Source organism: Crocodylus siamensis, chromosome 6 (genome assembly GCF_052110815.1).
Source record: "Crocodylus siamensis isolate JL-2025a chromosome 6, ASM5211081v1, whole genome shotgun sequence".
Taxonomy (NCBI): domain Eukaryota; kingdom Metazoa; phylum Chordata; order Crocodylia; family Crocodylidae; genus Crocodylus; species Crocodylus siamensis.
The window spans coordinates 50,958,238-50,980,535 of NC_143400.1; the positions used below are offsets into that span (position 1 = coordinate 50,958,238).

The 22,298-nt window shown below is 44.1% G+C and overlaps 1 pseudogene; it reads left to right on the forward strand.

The window, feature by feature from the left end:
* Positions 1-1,703: 1,703 nt before the first annotated feature.
* LOC149862821 (U2 spliceosomal RNA) lies at positions 1,704-1,906 on the forward strand (annotated as a pseudogene).
* The last annotated feature ends 20,392 nt before the right edge of the window (positions 1,907-22,298 follow it).

The following is a 22,298-nucleotide window of genomic DNA, read 5'->3' on the forward strand; positions in this document are numbered from 1 at the left end:
GAGCAATGTATTTTAAATCTTACATTTCCTTTACAGCATCTGCCATCCTGCCACCACAGCTGGCATTAACCCCACCTCATTCTTACCCACAGTCTCTGATGCTGAATACTGGAAGACAGGGTTCGCATCCAATGAACTACCATTCCTCGAAGACGTGGCTTCTTGCTGGAATTATGGTGCCAGTCTAATAGGTCAAGTGCCATCTCCTACCTCCCTCCCCTTCTCTGTCCCCTCTTTTGATAATTTTTTAATGAAAAAACCCAGCTAATACTGGAAAGTTTGGTCAGTTCTGTATTTTAATCATTGTGTCAGTATCTAAAATTCTGCCATCTTTAGAGACCTGCTCAACACCATGAAGCCCTGAAGTATTGTTTCCACCCCGCCATTTGGAATATCCAGGGTAAATTTTTTAAAAGTGTCTAAATTGTCTTGACTTTCAGCTCTTAAGTCACTTGAACACTTAAAAAAACATGAAACTGTAGCACTTAGTGTCTTAGGTTTTACCCCAGGTTAAATTCTTCCAGGGGAAATTTGAGCTATTTCAGACTGGAGTCAGGAAGGAAAAAAAACTCAGCGGCACATATTTTAATAACAATTTTTCCCCATAGACCAACAAGTGGAAAAGAACATGTCTGAAGATGCCATGGTGGTTTTTATAAGGATATCAGGATACAAGAGCTCTGCGTTTCTGCATGGTTTGTCTGGATACACTTGGAATTCTCTAAAATGCGTACCTGCTGCAGTTTCCTCTCGTCAACATAAGAGCATATATAAAGCTTCCTTCTCTGGTGATAATGCAGGTTTGGTTGTTGATGCTACAAAATTCTCCTCCGTAGGTGTTTTTCACTACCAAAGGGCAGGTAGTGAACTACCCTTTAGAGAACTTACCAGTTTGAAAAAGGAAAACATTTTGGGCAATGAGTTTGTTTTTACAGCTGTAAAAACTGTCCAGCCTGCATGCCAGTTACCCAGGTTTTTCCCCCAGACATTTCCAAAGATGGATATAATTGGCAGCAAGAGGATTTTGCAAGGAGACATGATTTACACTCCCAAATAATTCATGACCCATTTACATTCAAGTGGTATAGATTTTCCAATATTGAGAGAGTGAAAACCACTCCTGTTGCCTTCAACTTGGAATAATTGAATTTAAACCCAGAGTTCTCTTCCAGGTTTTCATTTTTTAAAATTTCCTGCATGATATGGTGCATTGAGGTCTTGGGGTTTGTTCACGTCAATAGTATCTCATCTTCATGAAAGGTCACGTTAAACTCTACCCCATATATACAGTATACTTGGAATACCTATGTCTCTGAGCAAATCATCCTATTCTGGCTTATGCTAACTTGCACCAAGACTGAGCTATATAATGCTTCAATGCACCACATGCAGTTTGTTTCTCCTCGGTACAACTCCTTAAAGGGCTTCCTTCAAATTACCCTGCTCAATGAAAAATTGTCTCTGAAAGCAAGAAATGCAATATAGCTGGAACTGACCTAGATGAATAGATCAGTCCCAGAAACCTTCTGATATTACCTGATAAGTGTCATGCCTGAATGAAACCTGTCTGATTTCTTTCTAATATTGCCAATATGGGAGCCAACCAAGAGGCTAAAGCCCTGATTTCCACTACAATAATAGAAGCTTTTTGACAGGATGTCTCAAAATCCTCTGCACAGAAGGACACTATCTTTACCCCACTTACTGTTACTCTTAAGAATAGAGTAGGTATACAAGTTTTTTTTATAAATGATAATGTGGGGCTTTTGGCCCACTGATATGTCCTCTACAGGAGGTTTATATTGAGCAGATTCTTTTTGGTATTGGGTGGTGGAACCGGAGCGTGCTCCATCCACTCCATGCATTGACCTGGTATTGCAGTGTTTCCAGGACCGGTGCAAAAAAAAAAAAAAAAAAAAAAAAAAAATTTGTTCCTGAATAGTCAGTTATTTTTGGTATGCAGTACTCCTCACATTTGGACAGTATTTTATATAATGCCATACTTTGACCTTTTGCAAAGGTAAAGGTGTTATAAATAGCCAGGACATCCTCCCTGACCTCATGCAAAAAGATTAAGGATTTGTCATTTTTCTCTTCTCTTCTTCCCCTGTGACTGCTAGGTGCCACTCAACCCTTTGTCTGAATGCCCTCCAGTTTTCTGCTGTGTTGCCCACCAGCGTAAGGGCAGGTAGAGATGCAAAACTTTCACATCTAGCTATCCTTTTAGCTAACTGTGCAGGCAGATCACTTAGACATTTATTGCTCCACTTGTTCTCAGCTTCCAGCTTCTGTTTCAGTTTGCATCTCAAAAAACTGTCAAGTTCTTTCTCCTTCACCACTTCAAACACCAGGTAGTGATCAGCAGGTTTTATAAAGACAGGCATACATAAATGACAAGAATTAAAAAACAAGCTTTATTTGTGAGAGCAGCAAGTAACCTTCTGCAGTCCTTCAGTCTCTCTACCTTACTGACCGAGGGACCATTTCCCAACTTGCAACCTCCCTAGTCTTTCAAGTAAAGATGGGTCTCCAAATTGCTTCTCAATACCAAACTTTTATCACTACATTATCAACCTTTTGTGGGTGGCCTTCAAAGGATATATCCCACCACTTAGCAGTGAGTAAGCAATCCTGAAGGGGATGTGCTATGCTGGAAAGGGCGAGACTGAAGATCAAAGCATACATATGTCCTCATCCACCTGGACCAAAAGGATTAAAGAGATAATGAATCCTTAACTGCATTCCTTAAGCAATGCTCTTGACACCATCTCAGTGGCCTGGACTGCTATGTACTGAGGGACTTGGAGGATCTCTCCCTGAGTCACAGCTAGGTCTTTCCATGTCCTCTTGGACCAGATGGAATGGAGCTCAGCTACAGTGATAACACGCTCGCTCCCTAGCTGTTAGTAGTTGTTTCCATTTCCCCTTGCCCACGCGTAAGAGCACAGCAACTTGGTTGTTAGTGCCCATGGTCCACAGGCATGTTTGGCTTTCTCCATTACATTCAGCTCTTTCTATCTCCTCTTTCTCACCTTGTTTCTCTTCCCTCTGGTCCCCTGCAATATGTTAGACTCCTTTCACTTCCTTTCTCTCCCTTCCAGGTATCTTACATCCTGGTGGGGTGTGAAGAAACTACTGCAAAAGGCCTCTTTGCAATGTAGCCTGCGATAGCCTTCTCTCTCTGCATGCACCAGGTCTGTCAATATGTTCCTTTTCCTTCCATGTAAAGGCAAGGTATCTTAGGATTCACAGGAATGAAGGCTGAGTTTCTCAAAACTGCTCGATGGGGGAGGGGCTCAATTCTCAACTTTCATTTAAATTAATACAAAGATGGCATCCAAATCATCTTGGTGATTTTTCAGCTGTAAGGGCCTGAATGATTTTTGGGTTCCTCCCTAGTACCCACTCTGAGGGCCGGCTTCATTCTGAAGTCAATGGGGAACCCACTACTATTTACTATCTATAAAATGGGGATATAAGTCTCGTGGTATTTCCCAACCTCTCAGGAGTCATGTAAGTCAGCTCATTAATATTTGAGGTGCTGAAATCCTGGAGTGACGAAGACACAGGAGAAGCCTATAGATAAACAAGGCCTATCTCATGGAAGCATCTTGGCACTCATGGCACTCATGCCAGAGGTTGACCATCCCTGCTATAAGGAGACATGTCATTAAAACCATAAAAAATAAATAAAAAACAGAGAGAGAGAGAGAGAGAGAGAAAATAAAAACATTGAAAGATAAATGTATGGATCTGGAGATCCTTACAACACTTTTTTTTACATTATTGCTTAAAACTAACAAAAAGTCATGGAAAATATGCACAGGTAAAGCTGGCTTTTTTTAAGAAGAAAAAAGGGCTTTTCTGATTTCACTAAACCTTTGTAGTCTTCAAAACTTAACCCTAACCAGGAACTTCAGTTTTATTTTCCAAAGCAGACATTTCTCATCATCTTGCCTGCTTCACTGGATTTCAAACCATAAAGAGGAGGCTGGCAAATTGTGTTTCTCTATGCAGAGAGAGGCTAACGTAATCTGAGTTTCTGCTCAGCAGGAGTGCTCTATTGAATTTTCAGGGAAAAGAAGCAACTTCCTTCACACTGAACAAATTTACCATAATTGTCATATTTACAGAATAAATTAAAAGTTGAAAGTCCATGGGAAAGAAAAGGAAGGAGTGCTACTGAATTCCACAACAAGTTCTAGCAGGACTGCAGCTTTCCACTCGAAAAGCTGTAAGCACTTTTCCAGCAGAAGGCCCAATATTGAAACCTCCTCCATATTCTCCGCAAGACAGGCCAAACACATTGTGATGCATTGCATCATATCACTGTATTGCATTCTTTTCTCTTAAAAAAAATCAGCTTTCCTGTGGGCCGAAATCAAAGGGACTCAGACAAGGTGTTTTAAAGACATAGAAAAGTTAGAAAAACCTGGAATTTTATTCAATTTTTAAATGGGTCTGTAAGGGAGAATTATTCTTATAATTATGCCCAGGTTCATGGCACATGCAGGTGCCCATACAGAACATGGTGGACCATAAGCAGCCAAGAGGTATAGAGACAGAACCATATGGTTAATCCTAGCTATCCATAAGAGTGCAACTCTTTGAGTAGGATGCTTCAGTCCATTTCCAGTGTTTTTAAGGGCTGTCATAGTCTGTTAATGGGCTTCAGACAGGAAAAATATACTTAGGTTGACACCTGAGTTACTTTTTTGGTCTCCCTTGTGTTGTGTCTTTGGGCAGGTGAGGGGTGAGCTTAGGTTTGCCCATGTTTCTCATTTGGACCCAGGCTGCCTCTGCACTAGCTGGTGCTGGAGCGCGTGACCAGGTGCATGGGTAGAATAACCTAGAAAAGAAGTGAATGCTTCAGCTACACAAACCCTCTCCCCCGGCATTTGGAATGCAACATGCATTAGCTGGATTTTTGCCACCTAGGAGCTAGAAGCATTCAAACAGCTCCATATTCCAGCATCTGCTCCCTTCATATCCCATGTGTGATAGCAAGAGGGCTGCCAAGCTGTCAGGGTCACCCTTTCTGCATTTTGTGTGTGCACGGTGGCACAGGACAGGTGGGTGTGTCAGTATTGGACATGCAGGCTGCTGAGCTCGTTGCAAAGTATGGCATACACATGTCATTACAATACATGAAATGGCTCTTTTTCCCCCCCCTAGGCAGGCTCTGAAAGGCCACTAGTGCTCCCATTTGGACTCCAGAGTCCCATTGAGAGCATGACAGCAATGTTTATGTGCTATTCTAACACTGGTTTTAGCAGCATAAGTGCTTTTTAATGCATAGCATTACAGCCGGTGTGCCCTATTCTCTCCCTTACAGAATGGCTGTCTGGAGGGATGTAATTCCAGCCTCTGCCTGTGTACGCTGTTATTTACAATCACAGTTACATGCCCATGTCAAGGATGGTTAGAGCCACTATTGAGCTGTATTTAGTTAGTGTAATTTGGCAAGTGATGCGTATACAGTGAAAGAACCACCTTGATATAATAACTACTCTCTTATATGGCATGCTTAAGGTTTGCTAATGTTTTCAATATTTGTAAAAAGATGCGACAACCATCCTTGAAGGCTCAATCATCATTTCAAAAGAGCATCAGACTTACTTCCCATCCCGAAGGATGTTCATAGGATATGAACTAGAGGAGACTTGAGAGCTCAACCTATCCAAATGAAATCATTGCAAGGTCCTTTTTGCCTGTGTGAGTAAAGATCCAGAGGTGGTAGGAGTGGATGGTGCACCTTATTTCCTCTCGGGGTGATCTTCAGCTCAGAGCATCTCCAAAGGGGTCACCTCGTGTCAAGGTCAGCTGCTGTGAAGCTGCGCTGTAGCTTACGGAGAACCTGGCTCTCAAAATGGGAATATCCATAGCTGGCTACATCTGCACAAACTTTTTTGCTCATATTTCATCAAGCCAACTGCCAGATCTTTGCCAACAATTCTTCCTAATGTCTCTGCTTCTTCAGTGTGAAACAGCATTTGTAACAGGTTCAATTTAGGAGGAGTCTAGGAACGGTACTAAGTAGATGTTTTAGAGGCATCAACTCATATTCATATTTTCTGCCCCTGAAAACCTCTCATTTGTGGAAGCCAAGTGTAGGCAGCCTCTTATACAATAGATGACAGGGTGTTATGACACTGAACTTCATTCCCATGAGCTCAGCACTGGAAAAGATCACATTCATTCCTGTTGATGAGGTTTGTAACACACCTTTAAAACAAACACATTTGTTATGCTCGCTACATGCCTGAGAGATAGTTCATTACAGTTCAGATTTGAAGACATGACAGGTAGGAAACTTAAGGACATGTAAGTGAGCAAGCTGAAATGGCACTATGTTCAATACCAAGCTATGTAATCACTGTGAATTATTGTTTACTGACTGGCTATTGTGAAAAGGCCCAAAGCAGCTTAGCCAGCAGTTTCAGACTCACCATTCTCATGGTAAGGAACCCTGGGCATCTTTTTCCCCAGTTTAATATTAGAAGTTAGCTCCTATGCAGCACTTTCAATATGTGGATCTCAAAACACCTTGGAAAGGACATCAGTACCCTTCAGGAGCAGATCCAGGATGCTGCAAAGGGGTGGGTGGCAGCAGTAGAGAGCTTGGTGCACATGCATCTGGAGACCGGAGCTCTTGGCAGTGTGACTGTACCATTGCACCCTCTGGTTCTGTACCTGGTACCTCCATTCCCATTTTATAGAAATGGGAATTGATGGTGGTGAAATGAAGTGACTTGCCCAAGGTGACCCAACAGACCAGTAGCAGGACATGAACAGAACCCAGCGTTCTTGTGCCCCAGTGCAGTGTCGTATCCACTGCTCAGGGGAAAAGCTCAACCCAGCTGAATGTGATTAAATTATTTTATGGGACTCCTGTGTGGGGAAAAAATAAAATGATATCCACAGTGCCCAGTTCAGAAGAAACGTAATGAGAGCCAGTGCTCTATGAACAGGGTCCTTTTGCAGATTCAGTGCATACCTTTTGAGATGGCCACCAGAAAGATCTGTCTTCTAGCCAGAAATATGACCATCCTTTTTGCCTAGAAACCACTCAGTGTTTCTACCTGTTTTCTTTTGCCTTTACCACAATGCAGAGTTTTACCAGTCCCCAGTTCACAAGCTCCAACCAAGTAATAAATCTGAAGCTGCAGAAAATGCCCTTTCTCTTCTCCCACCCCAAAGCAACTGAAGCCTTTCTAACCTTCCCAGCCCCAGGTACCTTGTGCCCTGCTCCTTCTCTGTTCCACTGCTGTCTCATACCCACATGCCCAGGACACTTAACACACAGCTTCTATTTCCTCTCAGGGTTTATGTCTCCTATTTTCTTCTGTCCTGTTCCCATATTTCCCAGCTCTCAGGAAGGCTGGGGAAATAGCACATGATGTTTTAATTCCTGGCCCTGGGATGAGCCAAGACTGGACTTGACAGTAAATTGGAAATTAGGTAACTGCCTGAAGTTTGTGGGGAAAATATCCAACACAGGAATTTTTTAAGAGTAAGTTTAACTGCAAATGATAAATAACTGTGACTGGAATTCAATTTGAAGTATTAGCTTACTGTACATGTTTCTATATTCACCTTGCCATTACAGAAATCCTTGTTTCATGCTAAATTCAACAGCAAATTAATTACTGAGGATATTTATTGGATATTTCTATAGGCAAAGGACCAGAACAGACACAAAACGTTGTGATGTTCAGCTCTGAAAAGGGGCCTTATATACCATGGAAGACTCCCCATGGGAGTGCTTTATATTAAACTCCACCCAGACTGTACATGCACTGATCAGCTGTTGATTCATCTACCAACCTACCAGGAGCCAAAAGGAGTGCCTTCGGGAGAAATGCAAGGTGATTCAGAGGTTTCTGTTCCAACATAAATGCCTCTAGATACATCCACCAGGATGAACTATACTCACCATATGTCCATGCATGAATAAAGTAAGCACAGCTGGGCTCTGTATTTTACTGGCCTGAAAGTCCTAGGGTATAGGGTCACAGCACTGCTGCAATAGAAGATGAACCATTATGATTCAGAACCCCCTGTCTGAATGCTGCAGCCTGAGGCAGTGATATTACTGGTTTTATTTTGGCTGCTTTCTTTTGTTGTATCGTGTAATGATGAATTAATATCTACAGTTCTTGTGCATTCCATCACATTTCAGTGCAGGGGCGGGGGAAGGATGATGAGAAAACTATTTACTAGCCCAGCTATTAAGTGAGATTTCTTTAATGGAGAATTTTATCTCCCGTACATTGTTATCTCTGTTTTCTGTATCTTAGGTACTCAATAAATGATTGCTAAAGCAATTCAGTATTCTCCCCTCAATCAGAAAACAGAGCACCATGTCAGTTATCAAATCACACTCTAATTCAGTAAACAAAACCTGGTCAGTTTAGGGAGGAGTGGAGTGGAATCTAAATGAAAGTCTAAAATATGGGCCTGGAGTTTCTGGGATAACAGGACAACATACATTGCCAGAGAGTGCAGGCACCGAGCTGGAGATGAGCAATGGTCTCAAGTTGCAGCGAGGGAAGTTGAGGTTGGATATTAGGAAAAACTTTCTTACTAGGAGGGTGGTGAATGGGTTACCTAGAGAGGTGTGGGATCTCCATCCTTGGAGGTTTTGAAGACCCAGTTAGACAAAGCCCTCGCTGGGATGATCTAGTTGGGGCTGGTCCTGCTTTGAGCAGGGGGTTGGACTAGATGTGACCTCCTGAGGTCCCTTCCAACTCTCATGGTCTACGATTCTGTGATTCTATGCGAGTAGGCAGTGACCCTCTGGAAAGTTCACTAGTTATGAATGAGGAGTGGAAGGGCAACTCGGCGTTGCAATGCTTGGCTAGGCTATGGCAGGCCATTTTTCAGGAAATGTGTGAGCCCGCATGGCTTGGCTTTCTATGTCTGCCTGTTTTGGGCACCTCGTACATTCCATATATTCCTCAGCCAACCCTAGCTTCCAGTGAGGTGCTTTCATTTAATAATTCAATCAAGCAGTCTGCAATGGATGAAACGATTCAGGGTGCCTGACTCCAGGAACCCCTAAGCCTTGTCGTTTACATTCTCTTTGGACTGTGTACCCATTAGATGACTGTAGGATCCACACGACTGCACTGTGCCATGCATTTCTTTGAACCTCCCTCTCCAGTGGCAGCTCCGTTCTGTGATCTTCTCTTTTCAGTGATGAGCCTCTGCAGTCTTAATCACCTACAGTTTTGCTACAATCTCACCTCCTCCAAAAGCAAAGAGGATAGACCTGTATGATGATGCTCCATTGCTGAAGAATGAACACTTGCTGTGCCTTTTCATTTTGGGAAGGCCCTATTCACCATTGCCAAGGGTGGTTCCAGATGATTTTTAGACAACTCAACATCCTAGTGCCTATGCAAGGCAGAAGGGGTTTGGCATCTCTGTATTAACCAGGACAATAGTTCTTTGCATGGTGACCTAGGTAACAGTCAGTAATATTCAGTGTTGATCAGTGCATGTGGGCATATCTACACATGCCATTAATGTGAAACAATAAACTCCAGATTTTATTGGTCCCAGGAGTGCTGTTTGAATGTGTGCCCAGGACTGAAGCATGTTGAGCTGGGTCAGAGCAGCCCCAGCTGGCAGAGGACCCCAGGGGTCAGCCTGCTAGCCTGGGGCTGCTCCCCGCCCCCAGCTCAACCTGCTGCTGTGGAGCTGGCTGGGGTACGAAGATTGTTCAGTGTGGGGCTATCCAGCAAGCAACCCCTGCACTGAAGCGCTCTTGTCCCCCAGCCAGCCCCTCCAGTGTCTACATGTGCATTGCTGTGGAGTTTTTTACTCTGTAGCAGCAACCCTGCTGCAGAGTTAATTAGTGTACTCCAGCCTAACAGAGGTGCACATGAAGACATGCACCGCTTTAATGGTGTCAGTGTCTGCATGCCTCGGTGGCATATTGAGCATTAATTCCAGTTGCTGTAAGAAATTCAGTGGGGTAATGCACCTTAAATGACTTGGGGCGCAGCAAACTAAAACTCCTTCGAGGAGTTTTAGTTTGCTGCCCCTACAGCTGTGGAGCAAAGCACCGGGCTCCATGCAGCTCCGCGGCTCTGCAGGAAGCCCTGCAGGCAGCCTGGCAGCAGCCCAGGGAAGCAGCTCCACCCAAGAAAAGCGGCAAGCTTCTGATCTTTTTTTTTCTTTCCCCCCTGGAGCCTGCCTGCCTGAGCTGCTCAGGGGCCTGGTGTTTCCCTCCACGGCTGCGGTGCCCCCTGGACTGCCTGAGCCAGGTGCCTGTGAGTAGGTGTCACCTGGGGCAGGGTGAGGGGGAGCCGCCGCTGCCGTGGAGGGAAGCATCATTCCTCCCCTGCAGCCCAGGGACTGCTTCACCCACTGCCAGCTTGCCCTCCCTTCCCCGCTGGAGAGGCAGGTAAGTCACTGGGGTGTGTGCATGACACAGGGGTTTAATCAGCCCTAAACTGAAGCGCTGTTTTTTAAAACGCATCACGTCATTTAGGGCCCCTGTTTTGTTTACACACACCCTAGGTAGCTACAGTGATGTAACAGAGAACAATTAACACATTTCACTTACGACTGAAGTCAGGATTTCACTGTCAGATTTCCAGAAGTGAAAAAGCAAGTCCATGAACTTACTAAAGCACTGAGCCATCTTCAGCAAGAATTTTTCCCATGTGTGCTGTTTATTTTCTTTAACAGTTTAATTCCAGAAGTATGAAATTGTGAAACTGAGTCGCGTACATTAACAAAACGCACAAATAAATTCCAGGTTGCTGGGAGTTGCATAATGCCATTTTGAAGAGTAAATAGGGACTTGCCACAAGAGAGATTAACAGAAATTCATTAGAAAAAGATGGCTTGTCATTACTAGGTCTAATGAGTTGACACTGGTGAAGATGGATCTGTCACTATGGAAACAACAAATATTAGGAAAGCAAGATAAACAAACAATGTAGTACAGACTTTATCTGGCTCGCCTCTTTTCCTCATGGTTGCCAATAGGTTTGTTTTAGGAGCTGATTTTGTGTTATCTATCTTTACCCTTAGTCTTGGTAATAAGGTCTTAGAATCCAAGGACTGTGATTTCATTTCAGGTTTGATTTCCTAGAGTAACCACCTAATTATCCCCCAGATCTATTGATTTAGTCATATTATTCTGCATGCCATATCTTGGAAACAGGCCATGATGTTTATAGAAATAACACTCCCAAGCAAGGATTGTAGAACCACAGGCGGGGTAGATACACACCTTTATAGACTAATGAAAGGTGCATGTCTGCACTGCCGTTTGCCTGACTGTAGACTAACACAGTTAACTACATGTCTTGACATGTACGATCATCCCACCACTAAACATAATGGACCAACTACCTCCACCTGAGAGCAAAATACTCTTTGCATGGCAGTGTTATGGTGTCATCTAGTGGCAGTGATGGATAGGGGCATTTAACCTGTGTTGTGGAATAAGTACTTCAGTAGCAAATATGGAAGGTTAAGCTGTCCCCAGTGAGCTACGTGTGTATCCCAACAAAACAAACATGCCACCGCGTTGCTTTAACTCCATCTGTGATTGCTGGAGTGAAACACACAAATGAGTAATTAGAAACTTCCCAGCTGAACTGATCATGTTAACTGTAAGGATGTGTGGGATCCTTGGGACTACATTAGTTTCACTGTCTAGTTGAACTGCAGGATTCTACAGAAGTCCTGGTAGAAATGTGCTGGTAATGTTCTTATTTGGGGCATATTTTTTTGGCATCTCCTGTTTGCGTCTTATGCTTAGGAAGAGGAGTGACTACTTGATCTGTAACACCAAGGGGGAATGAGTTGAACCTTTACTTCTCACTGCCATATCATAGCAAGTGTCTCAGGTCACTACCCCCTTACTCCAAACCTGTGAACGTTCCACTGCTGTCTCGAAATCTCCCTGGCCACGTCTACTCATTCATTAATGTGCCTTAGATACTGCATATTTAGTTTAGAACTTGCTTAATAAAATACTAACTAAATGTGCAATAACTAGAGTTCCCGCATAGTAGCACTGGTGCATAATTATTTTGTGATGCTTACTGTGCATTACCCCAATAACACTGCACAGTAAGGTGATTTGTAGGGTTTTTAACCACCGCGCTACTGCAGAGTGTCATTAGGCTAAAGTGCAGTAAAGATGTGCTCCCTGGGTATGGCTGGAAGCCAGTGTCCAACCAATGCCTACAAAGTGCCTATACTGCTAATGTTTTGGTAACAACTGACATTATCTTCATGAGACCTATATAAAGCCTTCTCAAAAAGGCCTCATTGGACTGACCACACCATGGGTAACTTGACCCAGCAGTCAGGGTTCAAGATCCATAGCTAGGAGATGACTAGAGTCAAAAGCCAGAGCCCAAAAGCCAAGGGCAGGAGTTGGAATCAGGAATTGGGAATCAGGGACCAGGAAACAAGCAGCAAAAGGGCTAAATTCAGAAACTAAAAAATCCATGAGACTGAGAGGGAGCTAGCCATGAACAGGGCAGGGCTAATGCACATTAAGTTTAGGCACATGTAAAGGCACATGTAGACATGCCCAAATACATGAATATGAAGTACCCCAAATTCTACTACATGCATACCCCAAAGGAGCTCCCTTGCACTTTTTTCGTGAGAGCAGCAAGCAGTATGTATGTTATATACACACCAGCTAGACACAGACAGGAAGTTCCTTGGGAGAAAGATGTGCCTCCCCACCACAGTATCATCTGTCTTCTTGCAGGTCACGCTTGGGTGGCTCCAAGGCCAGGTTGAACCAGCAACAAAACAAGGGGGAGAGACCCACAGCAATTGCACCCTGACTCCAGGGCAAGAAGGACATAGGTAAGCAGAGTCTCTTGAGGAGCTGCTAGGGGATTTGGAGGGGCATGCACTTGCACACACACATCCTTGAACTCAAGGATGGGAATAAAGAAACAGAGGGACATACCTGACACGGCATTCAAGGAAGCTGGCTACCTTATGCAGTTGGGCTTAGTTAAGGGCCTCTTTGCCCTTCTTCCTATCCCACCTAGAAAGGGTTACATCATCAAGGAGAAATAAACACTTGAGAGAGGCAGTTAGCCATGTTAGTCTGAAGTCAGGCAGAAGGCAGGGCAGGGTGGCTGGCGCCTTAGAGACTAACTGGTTCTGAAAGATGTGTGATGATTCATAAAGGCGTAGCATTCCTGACACTTGTCTTATAAACACGTATGATGTGCTCATTCAGCCATACCCTCTGCAGGTCCTGGGTTAGTAAGGCAGTCACATATAAAACACCAGGCGTGGAGCAGTTCTGGGGTTATGAATTGTTGTGATAGCTGTGGCAGCTTTAAGAACGGAAAGAGTCCTCACCAAGGTGTAAATTCCCAGCTAAGCATCTACGGCGCAGGTAGCTGTGGTGACATGGCAGCCTTTGCCATTTAGGCAGAGGAACTATATCACGCTCACTCCCTGAAGTTTGGGAAGGCTGTGAATTCCAGTGGCTCACCTGGGAAATTGTAAAAATGTCAGAGTTTAGAGAACAGATTAAGAATCGACCGAGAAATGCTTTCAAACGTGGGGGTGAAAAATGTCTGCATCAGCTTCCCGTCACTAAGGGTTGGTGAAAGAACAAAGCACGCATGCAAGGGAAGAATAAATTGGATAAAGAAAACTGCTTGGCTGGAAAGAGATCCCACCTGCTTGTCTTATTCTCCAGCACCTCAGGCCACTTCCCCTCATCTTCTTTCTTTCTTATGTTTTGTCCAGGATGCTGGGGTGATTTTTCACTCTGATAGTGCTTCCATTGGGGATGACTGAATCTCCAGGATGGCACGTGTTGGAATGAAGGTAGTATATTTCCAAGGACAATTCCTCTTCCCCTGGTCTACAAAACATCAAAGGCATGCCACATTGCCTGCTCTTCAACCAGGAAAGAAGAAAGATCGGGGTCACAGTCCAGCAGCTGGATCTGTTCAGGGTTTCTATCCACACAAATCCACTTGCAGGATTGGTGCTTTCGCTGCTAACCCAATCACATTGCTAGGCCATTATACCAAGGTGTATCGTTCAGTGAATCCATACTGCATTACCATTCTGGGAGGAAAATAAATGGCTGTTAATAGATTCATTGCTGTGTATAATTTTGTTTACAGAATTATACTAAACCCTATGTGATCCAGGATGTATCTTCAGGAATGATTACGCAAATAACACTCATTACCAACCCTCCCCTATATCCCAATTAAAAGGTGTCGCTGAAGGGGTTTTGTAAAGTGAGCTGTGAGTCTGGATGATACAGCATGTGGGACAGGGAACAGTGCTACGTCTAAGCACTGTTCAATTATTCATTTCCCATTTCTGCATATACAAAAGGTTAATCCACAAGGCACTTGCCACACAGGGAAAGCAGCTCTTTGGAGACAGCTCCATATTAGTTCTTTTCTAATAGTTTTTGAGCATGATCTATCCTCTGTTTCGTCTGTTGGGGGAGGGAGGGAACACACATTATAAGAAGGGCTTCCTCTTTCCGTTCAGTCATTCAAGAGGGATCTTGACCCGGTGGGTGTGGGGGATGGGTGCTGAGTTTATAAGATGCCACAATTTTTTCAGGGGATCCCATAAAGCCTTTTTGCCTTCCTTGACCCTCCTATACCATGGTGAATGTGCTTGTGCATCACTGCCACTGCACTGTGTATTTTCCTCTGGGCCTGATCCACAGAGGAGATGTGGGTGTGGCTCAAAACATTACAGCCAGGCTTTTAGAAAGGACAACAGCTGAAGTCAATGGGAACTGTCAAAGCTCAGCATCTGTGAGGATGGAGTCCTTTAGCTCAAGTTGAGGTCTCAAATCTTGGTGATGGCCAGCAATTCTGATAAGGAGCTCATAGGGAGGGAAAATGTCTCTATTTTCCCAGTTAAAGATACTTTCTCCTAACAAGCGTGCTATTTGGGAAACAAGCTCATGCAGACTGAGTATGCTGGGGCCTCTTTTTATTTTTCTCCTTAAGCAGAATGAGAACACAGGCCAGCGTCTGGCTTGAGATGGGTGGTGGCTGAAGACCGGGCTGAGATGTCTTAAAACAGACTTAGCATTTGTTCACAGACAGGCTGACGTCCACTGAAGTGGCTGACTGGGTACAGACTATGGCTAATTAAATAACCTTCACCCACCCCTCAGCTTCAAAGAAAGGCCCAAATAAATCCCTCTGTGAATATGTGGGAAAAACAGTGGAGCTAGAGATTGTCCAGGCTACAGCTCCAGGCTTCCTCCCACAGATGCAGCGCAGATGGATTTCTCTGACATGCTGTTGTCATTTCGAATTGCAAACCCATGAGAATGTGCATGTAGTTCAAAGGTTTCTAAGTCCATCGGATGCAGTCTTGCCTATGGTCTGCTGCAGCTCACTGAGGTCTGTGTTTTCCAGTTATTCAATGAGAACCATCCGGACAATCATTCAGCAGCTGCCTCGGAGAACTCCCTGGCTCTGGGCTGTCAGGAGAAAGATTAGCAGTATGATTGCAAAGTAAGTTATGCTGCAAAAGATCCCAAAAGTGGTGTCTACACTGCCCGTGAGCTGCTGTGAAGCAAATCCTTCCCACTTGATTTTACATGCAAATCCCAGAAAGGAGGCACTGTCGCTCCCTTAGAGCATCCCTGAAAGCATCTCAGTGAGAACACCAGACTTAGACTGGTTCTGGGTGCATGCTTAGGGTCACCCACACTGCCTCTTTTTTGGGATTGATGTATGTGGAGTAGAAGCCAGTGTGATCTGATTCAAGTGGTGCTCCCAGGTGTGGCATGGAGGTAACATTGACATGACCGTAGACTACTCTCTGTGGTGGCAAGGGCCTGGGCAAGAAGTAAACTTTTTAAATTGCACTATGAGAAATTTAGAGTGGATATTAGGACAAACTTTTTAACGATAGGACAGTTAAACACTGCAACAGATTACATAGAGAGGAATCTCTATCACTGGAAGTTTTAAAGTGAAGGTTAGATGAACAGTGAGCTGGGATATTTTAGCCATGAATGACCCTACCATGAAAAAGGGAGTTGGACTCTTTAGGTCCCTTATGTGCCTATTTTACTATGATTATAAAATGTGTTGAGTGTCATCTTGGCTTCTTATATTGAATACATGCAAATTAGACTAGTAGTCCAATTTGGCCTCTTTATTTGTAAATCATCATGCAGAGTGTTTGGAAATTTTCCATCAAAACTCTGAAAACTGTGATTTCAACTGTATGAAAATGTTCAATGAATGTGACAACTGCTCTCACAAATTATTTATTCTTCTTTAGAAAACAGATTTTTGTTTCAGGTTCTGGCTTTTCAGTGACAATTCAAAATGTTCCAGTGAAAATTAAAAATATTTTTTGAAGTTTCTCATGGAAATGTCTCATTCTTTTTTCTGATTGTGTTTAGTCACCCACTTTCATCTGGCAAGGCCACAGGATTTCGCCTACATTCATGACATGGCATTGTGTCAGATTACAATAAGCAGTGGTAGAATAACAGTAAATATTTTCCATGGATATCTACCTTATAGAAAATTGTGTGGAAATTGGAGCAAACTGTACCAAACAAGTTCTCTTTTGTGCCAATGACCGGTCTGTGTTTTGTACTGCTGTGACTATACTGATGTGGCTACATTAGTGAAAATTCCACTAATGTAGTTAGGAGCTTAATGAATGCATTTTGCATGCCTTATTATGCTTGCTTTTTACAATCAATTCTCGTAACTAAGTTTTGCTGATACAAATATTTGCAGGAAAGCAAGTTTCCAAGAAAAAAAAAATCTTCATTTACAGGGAAATCGCATGTGTCCTTATCTAATAAAGGTACAGAAAAAATACAAAGTGGTTTAGTTGACCAGTTGGAATGAAACAAAAGAACTCAATTTGGAATGGCCTCAATTGAAAAAAAGAGAGAAAATACTTGAAGAAGAGATCTGCTCATGTGTATTCTCAAAAGATTTCATCTGGGATCTGAGAATCTAGCTGCGTTCTTTACATTACTCCCTCGGAGGCATCTGGCTAGCTTTAAGTGTCTTCAAATAATCAACACCTCTGCAAACCCATTTCTTCCATTTCCTTGTGTGGGTTTGAACAAGTGTGACTGACTGGACCTTAGTAGACAATTCTGTTTACGATGTATAGAGCAGACGTGAATGCAGCCCACCCATAGCTGGTTGTGTCCGACCTACAAAAGTATTGATGTGTACAAAGCAGGAAGCAACTTATTCTAGTCAGGAGAGTAGACTAGAGTCGGATCTGACTCTGACTATACACAGAAGGTGGACCTAGTGACTAAGAAGGTCCCTGTTTTTCAGGATAAGATCATACTGGAAAGACCATTATCTTAAAGAACAAAACCCTTACGTTAACCACAAGAAGAATATTGTGACCATGTCCTCATGGTACAGAAATTTAAAGCTTGATTTCTCTTGTCCTAAGTCGAAACTTAATCTAAAAGCAGTGTTGCTCTAGGAAGCAAGTTTCTCTTTCTTGCCTGTATCAAAAATAAATACAGAGAAATACTTTACAACTATTTTTAGCCCATTATGCACAATGAGCAGGAATGTTCTTATTGCTCTGAGATGCATCTTTTACTTTCCTCAAGTATGATGTTAAATAAGGGGCATTTGAGCAAAGAAAGGAACTTCATGCAGCATTTACTTCTGATTGTCACTGAAAGAAGCAGTTGATATTTTGTATGCCAAGGACAGATGGAGGCCATTTCCTAACATGTTCTTCTTTCCTGTTGGTTGGTTGGACACCAGGGTCTATTGGTATCACTGGCCGTATGACCGTGGTCCATGGACCCTGATTTCAAAGCTTCTTTCCTTGTTGTTTTCAGGGTGGAACACTTTGAGAGCCATGTAGTGATGTTTCAGGGAAACATGTTCAATGGGAAAATGACCCACAAGGATATTAGTTGGTCACAGAGAAAATTGTTGAATAACCACTAGTAGACTTTTTGAAGAACCACTAGTAGATTTGAATTGCCTGCACTTTCCAGGTCTGCACTGCCTCAGTGATTCAGATTGGACCTAGAGCATGAGAGACAGGGGAAAGTTGCTCTTCTTCAGCAGAGCTACTTTGGTTCATACTTTTCACCTAAGTGTCCTTCTGAGGGGTCAAGGAAGGTAAGAATGGCCAACATTTTGTGATGGCTCACAGTAAGGAAAGGTAGTCTTTGGTCTGTGCCCTGTTCTTCTGCCACTCCCAGACCATCCCAGAATTAGCAAACTGTTACACCTTCATAACCCTAACTCTCTTCTATTATTCATCCTACCAGGCCAATCTCACAGATAGGGTTCGAAAGGTCAGCACAATATTAATATGTTGAATGAGAAGATGCCATAGGCTGGAAATTGAGCCTGTCACACCAGAGTGATTCACACTGATGGCATTTGATTTGCCATTAATATTAATTTTATTTTTGATGGACACTCACAAAGACTTGCCACATGCAAACTAATTATCTCAGAGGCACTGATGCTCAGTGTTTGAGAAACACAAACACTCTGCCAGGATGGTTACACTCAGAACCAATAACTCCTTGTCTGAGGCACAGAAACAAACAGACAAGAGGGGCAGTGAAGTGCCAAGATCAGGGGAAGACAAGAAGGTGGACTGACTTTACTTCCGATCCCTCTAAGCTGTTACTGCTTAGGGATTTGTAGCCCACAGGGGGAGTGGGAAGAGAAAAGCTGGGAAGCGGCCCCTTCAGGTAGAAGGAACTTCTCAAAAGTCATCAGTAAGACAAGAGCAGGAGCATGCTCCCCTATTGTGAGCTTTCACCTTGTTTACAGCTGGGAGAGCAGAGCAGGAGCATCAGTCATGGCTACTGGGTGAGAAAGGGAATCCCCAGTGAGAAGCATAGCATGACAATGCATGGGGTTGAGCCTTCATTCGTTCTGGCTCTGCAGAAGGCTGCTGAGCAGCTCCTGCCTTCCCTGCAGCCCCCAACTTTCCCCTGACAAGAGTGACTATGGTGGATGCTGAGATGGTGCCATCTGGATGAGGCTCAACAAGCAGTATCTGTATGCACAGGGCATAATTAAGAGTTGTTACCATTTGTTTGCAAATGGAAACAACACTTAGCAGGTAGGATCCTAGCCCCACTGCAATCACTGAGGAATTTTGCAGCAGGGGCCACGATTTCTCCCATGTGTTGTTCAGCGTCTATCTGTAGATCAGTACAACCCCCCTTTCTACTTATCTTTTCCATGAACTAGGCAGCATTCCTGCACTCACTGCTAACTGTAGGCCCCCAGAAACATCCCAGCTGTCCCTTTCAGGTTCAGCATCCCCTGAACTATGACTCAATTATTAAGGTGACTACCAGTATATAGCCTGGAGCAGCCATGTTTATTCTGCTTATGCTCAAACAGTAGGACAGGCCTCATAAAATGATGCCTCTCAGAGGATACACTTCACAAGAAGTCTACTGAATTCTCATCTGCTAAAAATGGATTCCTGCCAGCGGAGCAACCAATGTAGCAGTGGCTGAAGACCTTATCTGTACCTGCTTCCTATATGGTAAGTTCTATACAAAATATTGTCCTGCACTAGGCTTAAATATTTCCTGTGCATTGGCTATGGCAAGAGAACCAAAGCGGTGTCTCTTTGCATGATGATGGTAATCCTAGTGTCATGGGGGGAGTACAGAGTTTCAATATTTATAGTAGCTTTCCCATATTTACCATAGATTTAGTGCAGCCACACTTCCAGGCAGTCAGTTTAGCTATTTTTACATTGCTGGCTAAGGTCAATCTTAATGTGCTGTCTAGCCTGCACCTGTCAACCTTCCACATGGCAATCTTTAGCTTGGCCCCATCACAGTACAGCATGGCCCTGGAAGTCCCACTGAACAACCAGGTCTGAGGATGCCCCCAGCATCCCTTTCCAGCAGCATGCTTGGAATTTGCTCAGGGATGTGAGCAATGGCTTGAAGTTGCAGCAGAGTAAGTTTAGACTGGATATCAGGAAAAGCTGCTTCCCCGTTAGAACAGTGAGGCAGTGGAATAGACTGACTAGGGAAGCTGTGGGATCTCTATCATTGGCGGTGTCTTTATCTTTGGAGACAGTGGATTAAAAAAACATTGACTAGTGATGATCTAGGAGTAGCTATACCTATGTGAGTATTTCCCATGTTCCATGTGGCAAGAGGGCTTTACACTGTTGCCACATGGAGCCAGGAAGGATTTTTCCTCCTTCCTGTTGCTACATATTAGGGGGTTTTTCACCTTCTTTAGAAGCATTGAGTATTGGCTGCAGTGAAGACTGGAGATGTTGACTGGGGTATGCCAGTGCTTCCCCTGGGACTAAAACTCAGAGGTTCCTGGTTAAAAGGTTTTGCCCTTCTGCTCAGGGTCAGACCAATTGCCACACTGGGGGGTCAGGAATGAAGTTTATCCCATGGCCAGTGTAGGAGGGCTGTGGTGTGCCTGCCACTTTAAGGGGAGAAGCTGCCTGATGCTGCCAAGTGGTTTGGGAGCTAATTTCAGGCTCACCTGCCCAGAAGTGGGCCAGGCTGGGGCTAGATAAGGCCAGTGCCAGAGCAGGTTAGAGAGCCTAGCCCTGAGAGCTTGAGAAGAGGAGTTCTCTGCAGCAGGGCAGGAGGCTTCCTGGAGGACCTAAGGAGGTAGAGGAAGCAGAAAGACTCTGCAAGCCTGGGAACCAGAGAATATCACCTGGGGCAGGGAAGATAGGGTTTATGCATGCAAAGTGGGCTTTGGTTTTACATTGGTAATATTGTTTGAGTTACAAGCCTTGGGCCCTGCTGGAGACAGGCTCAAGGCTGATAGAGAATTCCCCAGCCCTGAGAAGGGTTTGAACAATGGAGCGGAGCCCACCAGTCCAGAGAAGGGGCTGAGTGGGGCACAAAAGGCTCCCCAGGCCAGAGAGGGTCTGCAGGAGTGGCTACGGGTCTGAGGACCCAGAGAAAGAGGGCAGAGAGTGACCCAGAGGATCTGAGAATCCAGAGAGGGGCTAAGGGAAGCCACATAGTGGAAGTGACAACACCTGTGAGGCTTGAGTTGTGTTAGAGTGGAGGAATGGAGCCACACAGTTTGCCCTTAAGGCTATAGGTGCCCTGCAGGAACACTGCCAGACCAAGAGGGCTTATTTAAGATTGAGACTAGTGGGGTCCAGGAGGAACCCATTGAGGACTTAATTGGACTCAGTCTCTCTCTCTAAGGCTCTTGAGTTGCCTCCCTCACTTAACCTCACTAACAACAAGGCATGGTAGGTGAGTAGTTAAGGGAGGGCAACCTTATAGACAGAGCCAAGCAGGAGTCATACAGCCACCAGCGGGCATTGTGGCTGTCGGTCTGGCTCGACCCTGCTACAGCCAGGTTGGTATATTGAAGGGGCCAACACCCCCACAGTGTAATGGGGTGTGCAGCTGTCTTCCTTCAAACTTTGAAGCATATTTTAACAAGCCTTGTAGCATCTGGACACTAACTGTCATTGTCCCTTGCTCTACCTGCAGTAGGTTAGGGTGTTACCCCTTGTACTTGTGTGCTAGGTTTGATTATGTGGTTTTAATTATGTTAGACAAGGATTTATATAGGATGGCTCGGTTAGGGTGATTCTGCCTCAGGCCAGGGAGTTGGACTAGATGACCTCCGCAGGTCCCTTCAAGCCTGACTTCTCTATGATGCTATGCCAGCCTTGAGGAAGGGTGCCAGCAGCAATCCCATAATTCCTTGCCCCTGCTGTGCAGAACCTTGCTCCCTGTATCTACTGCCTGTAATCAAAACCAAGCGCAGAAGGGGAAACAGCGATTGAGCAGGGTGAGGGCCCATAGATGATGACACTTGAAGAGAAGGAAGACGGAAAATGACTGAGGTTGACCATGAGGCAGAGGTGAAGCACATTGTGTTGTTCCTCCTTAATACCACTGTGCCCTTTTTTTACAAGTCCATCTTATGAGCTGTGTAAATGAGGTATGGGAGAAAAAGACTTTTGCACCATGTAATATCAAAAATGCATTTCTATTCCTTCTTCCTGAGCAGAGAATCAAGTTATAATACACTTAATTTGGTTGTGGAAATCACATGACCTAATCTTTAATTAAAATACAGGTTGGGAACTAGGTGCCTCTTTAACTGGTATTCTAAACTTGGGTTGTGTGATCTACAGTAGGGTTGGTGCATTTGCAAATGGAGCAGAAGAGGGACTATTTCTGCCTCCTATCCTTTTGAGCGATCTATCAAATCTCCAAGTTCAACTTGTTCTCATGGGAGGAGGTTAGGCTGATGCCAATAGGACTCTGAGCACCCCAGCTGTCC